Below are 10,210 nucleotides of genomic sequence, written 5' to 3'. Positions count from 1 at the left end.
TACTGCCTTGAAATGCAGTTTAAGTCATAATTCCAGAGACATTTCATTTATTAAACTTTTATCGAGCACTTTTATGTGCCTATCATTGTCCTAATACTCTTTGTATTTACTTGGGCCCAAGTTTATATAGTTCCAGGAAAAACTTTCTGTCTCTACTTCAAGAAGACAGAAGTAATTCCAATTTGTGTTTCTTTGTTGGTAGTTAAATTTTTATTGAGCTATAATTTGTATATAACATTGTTTTAGTTTTCAGTGTACACCATAATAATTTCATACACTTATATATTGGAAAATAATGACCACAATTGTAGTTAACCATCATCAAACATAGGTAGAATATATTTTCTTGTGACGAGAACTTTAAAGATCTACTCTCTTAGCAACGTTCAAATATGCAATACGGTAATGTTAACCACAGTTACCATACTGTACATTACATCCCCAGGACTTATCTTCTTATAACGAATTTTGTACCTTTGACCGCCTCCCCACCCCCAAACCTCTTGCTTCTGGCAACCATCAATATGTTTTTTGTGTTTATGACTTCAGTTTTTGTTGTTGTTGTTGTTGTTGAGGTTTATATAATTTCACCATCAGTGTCATGCTAACCATGTTTTTCATAGATGCTCTTCATTGAGTTGAAGGAGTTCCCTTCTATTCTTTGTTGAGTGTTTTCATCCTGAAATAGTGTTGGATTTTGAAAAATGCTTTTTCTGCGTCTATTGAAATGATCTTGTATTATGTATTAGTTTCCTTGACTTCTGTATGTTGAACCAATCTCGCATTGTTGGGATAAATCCCACTTGGTCAGAGTTTGTAATCCTTTTTATATATTGCTGTATTCAGATCACTGTATTTTGCCACCTAGTTTTGTATCTACATTCATGAAGGATATTAGTCTGTACGTTTGTTTTCTTGTGATATCCTTGTCTGGTTTTGTTATAGGTTAATAGTGTTTTAACAGAATGAATTTGAAAGTATTCTTTTCTCTTTAATATGTTTTGGAAAACATTTGTGAAAGATTGTTGCAATTCTTCTTGAAACATTAGGGAGAATTCAACAGTAAAGCCATCTGGTGTGGGCTTTTCTTTGTGGGATATTTTTTGATTGCTGTTTCAATCTCTACTTGTTATGTGTCTAATCAGTCTTCTATTTTTTTTTTTTTTTTGAGCTAGTTTCAGTAGTTTCTGGCTTTTCCTTAAATTTTATTTAAAATACTCCATATCCATTTACATGAAAAAGGAGCATAAATATATATATATAGATCAAGAGGCTCTAGATTTGTAACTTGTCTTGTATCTGTAAATATATATATATATATTTATGCTCATATAAATATATATAAATATATATATATATTCCTGGAGAATTTAATATTAAACTAATATTAATTTCTTATTACTATTTTAATATTAATTTAATATAAAATTTGTCATTTGCTATTATTCTGCTCAGTGGTATAGCTGAGTATCATGTAGCTGTACTTTTTATAGGTAGAAGATATCAGCTAATACAATGCATATCTGTAGATACACAATAGAATCGGGGGTTATATGCAGAAATAAAATAGTCATGATTATATAGGTAAAAAAGATTACACTTAACCTATTTATTCAGAAACTTTATGTATGGGGAAAAATGAGCCAAATAATGAAATTATTGACTTCTCTAAGGCCTGAGTAATTTTATTCCCCACTCCCGTGCTCCTTATAATGTGGTATCATAGCTCTCATAAAATCAATTGTTGAGAAAAGTATTTTATTTTATTTTATTTTATTTTATTTTATTTTATTTTATTTTAGACAGAGAGAGAGCATGAGCGGGGTAGAGGGGCAGAGGATGAGAGAGAGAATCGCAGGCAGGCTCCAAGCTCTGTGCAGAGCCCTATGTGGGGCTTGATCTCACAATCCTGAGATCATGATCTGAGCCGAAATCAAGAGTCAGACACTCAACCGACTGAGCCACCTAGGTGCCCCGAGAAAAGTATTTTAAAGTTCATGTATGTGTGTGCTTAATTTGCCTCTTTATCAACCAGTATATTTTTGCCAGTTCAATGCTATGTGAAACTGAGCCAGCTTGATGTACTCAGACATCAGTGTATACATGTACTTGCTACATTTTAGCTATATTGTTCGATCATCACTAAGCTTTTCGTTACAAGAATGTTTACTATATGGAAAACAAAATGAGTCTACTGTACTGTTAAAGTCCAGTTAGTAGACAATAACATAGTAATCTAAGGAAAATAAAGCATCTATGTGGTGGATCATACCTTGTAACTTGCCACAAAGATGCCCAAAGGGGTTCCTAAAGGAAGTTTTCCACAGAAAGGAGGCTTGCTGACACCAGTTCACCCCCTTTGGAGCATCGGGGGAATCTGACCACAGAGTTACTGTATCACCTTAGGTACTAGCTTGAGGTGTCTGTGACTAAGACTTAAATCGGATTAATAATATGCAAATGCCTAAAGTGCATAATCTTTCATGGGCACTCCTTAGATCAAGAGGCTCTAGATTTGTAATTTGTCTTGTATCTGTAAACTGGACAAGAGTTCATGACTCTCCTTTATGACAAATATTGTCAAGTTTTTTGGCTAGCAACATAAGGCTCTCTCATTACACTGATTAATCTTTGGACACTTTAATCAATTTACCGTTACATAAGATATATATCGGCCAAGACATTCTGAGATGGGTACTTCCTGCTCCTTTCATGTGGATGTTCTCACCATGTTGTTGACAGTTAACAATGGCACTTGGTCTCTGCTAACCCAGGATCCCATAATCCCCAGTGAAATCGGGGAGCCCACTTCAATGGCAATATCTCATATAGTTATACCTGGCTAGAAGTTGAGAATAACCACAGAACTTATCCAAGACGTGAGCAATCCCTTCACTTAGCTGTTTCTTAATGCTTTACAGAAGGGAATGTCTTCTGGGACTTCTGCAGGCTTTAATAATTCCATTTTGGGTACCAATGTATTCATATTCTGGAGGTAAACCTTTGTGTGTCCCAATGGCTTTCTCTGAAATTTGAATATATACATTCCTAAGTTTGGTGCATAACTCTCAACTCTTACCTTTCAATTAGACTATATGATTTAGGTCATTGTCTTTGGTTCCCTTTTCTTGAGAGGAGCAGTTTACCCTGACCTTTGCATGGTTTTTATTTTATTCTGGCTCTTAATAAAGTTCATAAGAAAGTATGAATAAAGAACAATATCTGAATCCTTGCATATGTAGAAGTATATTTTATTTTTGCCCTCAATTTTAGTTGATATTGTACCATGCTATTAAATTCTACTAAATTAATATAATAAAGTATTAAATTAATATTTCCTCATAATTCCTAGTGTTTTTACAATCCAGTGTAATTGGAAAAAATATCTACTATAAGTGAGATTCTTATTTATTTATAGATTAGCTATTTTTACTTTCCAGAAATCTTTAAAAATAAGTAATTATTTTTAAAATGTAGTTTTTCAAGAACTAAAAGGAGGATACATTTTTATGCCAAGTGAGCTCAGTAAGCTCTTGGCATAATTTATGAAAAAAAGACAGTTATCAGAGTATAATAGACACATATGGCTCACGCACTTTCATGTGAAGAATAATATATGTATATATACACACACGCATGTGTATATATATGTGTATATATATATATATATATATATATATAGCATATGTATATGTTTAGAGACAGGCAGAGACAAAGAAACAGGGGAAGAGAAGAAATTGACAGACATATGGGGAAAAATACATAAAGATATAAACTAGGTTGTTAACTTAAATCCTAAATTATCTGAAGCATGTAATGTATGGGAGTTGATCTGGGGACTATCAGGGTAGGTGGAAAACAAAGAAAAAATTATGTAAAAAATAAGATTGGAGACATCATCAGGAGCCTCATCATAAATAGTGTTTTAGGCCATGATGAGAATGTTAAGTGCATGGGAATTCACCAAAGCATGTCAAAATGGGAGTAACACATTTGGATGTGTACTTAAGTAGGTCATGCTGGGTATGCAGAGAAGTCGATAGTATATGCAGGGAGAGGAGAATGGAGTGTATTAAGATAAAATGCGAAAAATCATGGAGTTTGGGGGAGCAAATAAAAATAGAAACAAGTAAATATATTTCAGAAAGCAGAAAATTAATAGACTAGACCTGGGAGAGGTGCCTGGGTGGCTCAGTAGGTTAAGCATCTGCCTTTGGCTTAGGTTACCAACTCGCGGTTTGTGGGCTTGAGCCCTGCGTCTAGCTCTGTGCTGACAGCTCAGAGCCTGGAACCTGCTTCGGATTCTGTCTCCGTCTCTCTTTGCCCCTCCCCCACTTGTTCTCTCCCTCCCTCCCTCTCTCCCTCTCTCTCTCTCTCTCTCAAAAATAAATAAAAAAATTTAAAAAATTAATAGACTAGACCTGGGATACACTGAATTTAGAGAATAAATGAAGGTGGTAATAGCAGTGACTTTGGGTTGTTAGTAAGAAACATAGGAATAAACAGGTGGATATAAAAATAGTGTCTTATAGGTTTGAACCATGATAAATAGGGCTGGTGATACGGAAAAAAAATGCAAATGAAATTTTGAGTTAGCTTAATTTTGAGTTAGCTGTTAGAATCCAAGTTTTAGAAGTCATATCTGGGGCTAGAGGTAGTCAGATAATTATTTCCTGAAAATAGTGCTGTCAAAATTGCAATAGAAAGGATACATACTGGGGCACCTGGGTGGCTCAGTCATTTGAGTGTCCGACTTTGGCTCAGGTCATGATCTCACGGTTCATGGGTTTGAGCCCAGCATCAGGCTCTGTGCTAACAGCTCAGAGCCTGGAGCCTGCTTCGGATTCTGTGTCTCCCTCTCTCTCTTCTCCTCCCCCCACTCATGCTCTTTCTCTCAAAAAAAAAAAATAAATAAATAAACATTAAAAAAAATTTTTTAAAAGGATACATAGGAGTTAGTCAAATAAAATTACTCTTTAGTATGACATTCTGGACTATTCGTAAACGGCTTCCTCCGTTCATTTTAGGCTTATCTCCAAATAGTCATTGCTCTGATCCCTCTGTTCCATCAATATTGATTTGTTCATTCTTTCAGAATGAATTGCTGTGTGCTACATCATCCACATTTAATTTGCCATTATAATGAGAATATTAATAAATCATTCACTGAGATGGGTTGATATTAGTCATGCATTTTTGCATTTATTATGAATCCCTACTTAATATAAAATAGGTATGACTATATTCCCTCTATAAAACAATTTCTAGTATCTTATATACAGTATGTAACTATGTGATTTATCAATATTTTAAGCTGTAAGACAAGATTACAAACACGAACTTCTGATTTAGAATTCCATGAGTATATTTTTAAATCATTTTAATGGTACATTGCAGAATTCAAAGTAAAACACATCTAAGTCTCTGTAGCTTATGTTTTAAAATCCATACACACCATTCTCACTTTGTTAATGTTAATTCTAGATACTTATCACATGAGTTTACAGATAAAGTTTGTTAAATTAGGAAGGAAATACACAGGTTAAATAGTATTGAAATGTAATTTTTTTGTGGTGGAGGTGGCAAGCACCATCTGTATCTTGCTGATGGATTTCTAGCATCCTGCTTTAACCAAAGGATGATGCAATGCATTTCAGTAAACTAAAGGGTAGTCTACTTATGTGGAATGTCAGAGTGTAGAGAATGTCTTCATTTTCTTATATGTCACCAGTTGTGTCTTATTTCTTTCATCATCCTTTATGCAGTGGTGAAGGTGGCCATGTAACTGATTGATAGCCCCATCAATTGAAGTCTTAATATTTTTTTCACTTTTATCAATTCTTGATTCTTTCAGAGTTTTCAGTTATCTTTTATAATTCCCTACATTGTCATTTAATTTGCGAAACATATTAAATACAGTTATTCAAAGTTCTTATTTGAATATGCTAATATCTGATCAGAATGTCTGAATACTTTTCATCTGTTTTTATTATTCTCTTTCTTTTAGTCAGTTGTGCATTTGTGTATTTTTTTTCCTTATTCAATGCTAGATGTAATTGCTTACTTATACAGAAACATTTAGAGCACGGGGTACTATTTTCTACACCCAAGAAGGACTTTTTCGTGTCTGCTAAGGAGCGAAGGAGGAACAAACACTTAAAATCAATCAGGATATAAATGACTTAATCTAGGTTTCAGGCTTTGGGATGGTTGTTAAATTTTCAATTCAGTCTTACTCCTAACTTGTCTCAACTGAAAAGTCCAGGGTGCTTTCTCGAACTCTTTTTTGGTATCCACTGAAGTGAAGGTTTTGCCTTAGCCGCAAGAGCTTTTCAAAATCTCTGCTTTTTAGTCTCCCAGCTACCACTTTACAGTTTGCAGATGCCTTGAGGTGAAAGTAGTACTAAATAAAAAGCCCACGTGCTTGAATTTTCTTTTCTCTAGCCTCTTTCAACACAAGTCCTTTTGTCTTCAATGTTTTCAAGAAAGTTTTATTCACTCTTTTGTTTTTTCTTTTTAATTTTCAGTATTTCTAGTTTTTTAATAGGTGAGTTATTCTGAAAAAATAATAATTTCTCAAATCAGATCATTATAACTGAACACTTAAACTTCAGATAATTAGAGCTACATTATAGTCATTACATGTCACACATTTAATCCAGTTTGAGAGAAGGGAACTCAGAATTCTTGGGCTTGCTCTATCTGGGTTTGGCTTTTATCAAATGGAATTTACTATAATCAGAAACACAGGAAGCTCACAAATTTATTAAATGAGTTTTGTTGGTGAAGAGCCCAGCCTCCAGTAGGGCTTAAAGGGACTGGAAATTTTTAGAATAGAAAAAGGTCTCTCACTCCCTGATTTTCCAGGAATAGAAATCAACTTGAGAAAGCTGTCTTTTACCATAGGCAATTTTTTTCAAAAGTAACTAATGAGGGCAATGAACAAAGAGTATCCCAAAGCATCTGCAACAATACTAAATCAACTTTCATTCTTGTGTGCTGATATGCTTCTATTTGAAACTTGAAATGATGAAACTATAAATTAAAAGCATCACTGTGGTTTTGAGTATGTGGTGCTCCAGATCTCCCAGGATAGAGTGTCACTATCTCAAAAGAGAGTCATTCATCTCAGTGCCATATCATTTTGTCTATAACCCATACATTCTGGCAACATAAGACCATTTAAATTTATTTTTTATTGAGTTTACATAAATTTTACATGCCATTGTTAAGGGTGAACACTAAACATTTTTTGAAGTACTTAATCCAGGTACAGGCAACTCTGGTTACTCTGGTTACAGATTCCTACAGATGATACATTTCTACTTATTTTAATACCAACTAATGTCTTCAATTAGCTTGATTTTGATACCTAAGAATTAGAGAACTGCAGACATGAATGGGGTTGTCTTCAAATTATTTTTGAAAAAACAAAAAAGAATATCCCACAAAGAAAAATCAAGAGTACTTAAGTCAGTGCACTGGAGAGACACATCCAGGAGGCAGAAAGGAGGTCTATTCATGTAACACTCTCACTGTTGGGATAGACTCACCTGGCAATATATGTTCAGGTGTATTTCAGAATTTCTCCATAGAAATCCATAGTGACTGCTTTGTAACCCTCATTCTCTCCGATGATGAATGAATATCTGTTGTGGTTATCCTGTCTCTGTTTCATCACTGTATCTTGGGTGTATTGGGTGACAGATCAATTGTCTTCTTAAATCATAGGTCCCCAGGTCAAGAAATGATGCATCTAAACAATTCCATCTGCACTAATGTAGATCATAAGATTTTGGATTTTTAACTTGATGCCATGATTGGATGTCTCCTTAGATATTCTTGAGGTAGATTTTGGGGACCATGGGGCAGAGCATGATAAATTGGCTTCTCCCTGTATCTCATGACCCATGCCATTTGAATTTATATTTACATTAAGTGGTATCTGTTTTGCTCTGCAGATGAATCTGGGCTAAACTTATGGTTTGCTTTGACCAATATGATGAGTCAGAAGTGATAGTATATCAATGAGTCATATAAGTCTAGGCCTTAAAGGCCTTGTGTATTTTATATTGCTCCCTAGGATATTTACCATGCCATGAGAACAAGGCCATCTGTCTGACAGCCAGCCAACTTCCACACCTGGATGCTATTGTAGATCAGCCAGGCTGCAGGATTCTTGCCATCTTAACCCTAAGGCATGAGTGAGCACAGCAGAAGCCAGAAGAACAACTAAAACCATTAGGTTAGCATATTGGGCTAGTAGGTTTATTAATAACAAAATTAATGATAAATATAATATTTATTTATTATTTTATAATAATAAAATGAATTAAAGTTCATTTTTAGATCTACAAAATTTGGGTATGGTTGTTATGAAGCAATAAATAATTAATACACATTCATCTTTTTTGAGATTATTGATATTATTGTCTCAGAGATTTAAAATATAGTTACTTTAAATGTTTGAAGTGTATATATCATATATGTATCATATGAGAGAATTTCATTGTCATGTGCTCAAACTGACTGAGGATTTCTATTAAATTAGAAAATCACCTTCAGATGCAATATCTGATTAATAGATATAGATATAGATATAGATATAGATATAGATATAGATTTTGTGTCTGTGTGTGTGGTTTTTTGTTTTTTTCTCAGATTTTCTTATTTATAAGTTCTTACATTTTAGAACATGATCTCAGAATGACTTCATGCATGTAACATTATTATTAGTCACTATCTTTTTTGCATATAAAAATTTTCCATTATATGTCCCATGAACTTTAGAAAATCTTGTATTTGTCAGCCATATTTGTGTACCTTATATGCAGGTTTAGATTAAAATTCTATCTCCTAATAAATAACATAAATAATTATCTGAATTCCATTTTTTTCTTGTTGACCATCTGTTACTTTAAACTCTTTTGGGGCATTTAATTTTATCCGTAACATAATCTACATTTTGAGATTTTATTACATATTCTCGATGTGTCACTTACGTTTGTCCCATTGACCTTTCCCTAGAGCACCAACCACATACAATTCATTATCATGAAGCAAAGCCTGACTCATGAAAACTAAATAGTAAATAAATAAACTATGCCATACTTTTATTTTTTTAAATTTTTTTAAAGTTTATTTATTTATTTTGAGAGAGGGAGAGAGGGAGAAGGAGAGAATGAGCAGGGGAGGGGCAGAGAGAGAGAGAGAGGGAGAGAGAGAATCCCAAGCAGGCTCCATATTGTCAGCACAGAGCCCAATGTGGGGCTTAAACTCAAACCATAAGATCATCAGCTGAGCTGAAATCAAGAGTTGGACACTTAGCCTACCGAGCCACCAAAAGGCACCAAAAGGAATCTTATGTTAACCTGCCTACCTTCCTCTGTGTAACACGGACTCTCCTCTGTGCCATGTGGACATTGCCATCCCTTGCAACAACAAGAGAGCTCACTGGGTGGGTCTGAAGTGGTGGATGCTGGCCCCCTGGAAATTCTATGCATGTGTGGCACCATTTTTCGTAAAATCCATGGGACGTCATGGCTGACCTCTAATTCTACAGAGATCCTGAAGAGATTGAAAAGGAAGAGCAGGATGCTGCTGAAAAGGATGTGACCAAGGAGGAATTTCAGGGTGAATGGACGGCTCCAGCTCCTGAGTTCACCGCTATTCAACATGAAGTCGCAGATTGGTGTGAAGGCTTTCAGGTGCCCTCTGTGCCTATTCAGCAGTTTCCTACTGAAACTGGAGTGCTCAGCCTGGCACTGAAGACTGGTTTGCAGCTCCCACTGCTCAGGCCACTGAATGGGTAGGAACAACCACTGAATGGTCTTAAGCTGCTTTTCTACAGAGCAAACAAAAAGGAAATAAGGTTGACGGAAACTAAACAGTTTCTAAAAAACAAAACAACAACAACAAGAATGCATTCGTGAGCCGCTTCATCTTCTCCAAGGAAAGACCCCAGATACCACTGGGCTCCCAGCACCTCCCACTTTTAAAATATGTGTTAGATATACTTTTCTAACATGATTTCGAAAAGTTGTGGTTTAATTTCTCAAGATTTTATATAATATTATATAATAAATTGGTTATCATGTTGTGTTATTTGGAACATACAAAATGACTGATGTAGTGAATCCTACAAATACTGACAGATGGACATGCAGTTATCCCCCACCTCTGTGACTTCAACCACAGCAGATCAATTTAA

General features: G+C 34.8%; 1 pseudogene; it reads left to right on the top strand.

The window, feature by feature from the left end:
• The first annotated feature begins 3,978 nt into the window (after positions 1-3,978).
• LOC121037893 (40S ribosomal protein SA-like) lies at positions 3,979-9,860 on the top strand (annotated as a pseudogene).
• Positions 9,861-10,210: the final 350 nt, after the last annotated feature.

Source organism: Herpailurus yagouaroundi, unplaced genomic scaffold (genome assembly GCF_014898765.1).
Source record: "Herpailurus yagouaroundi ecotype Mexico unplaced genomic scaffold, PumYag 164, whole genome shotgun sequence".
NCBI classification, from domain to species: Eukaryota; Metazoa; Chordata; class Mammalia; order Carnivora; family Felidae; genus Herpailurus; species Herpailurus yagouaroundi.
This window is presented reverse-complemented; position numbering and strand designations above follow the sequence as displayed.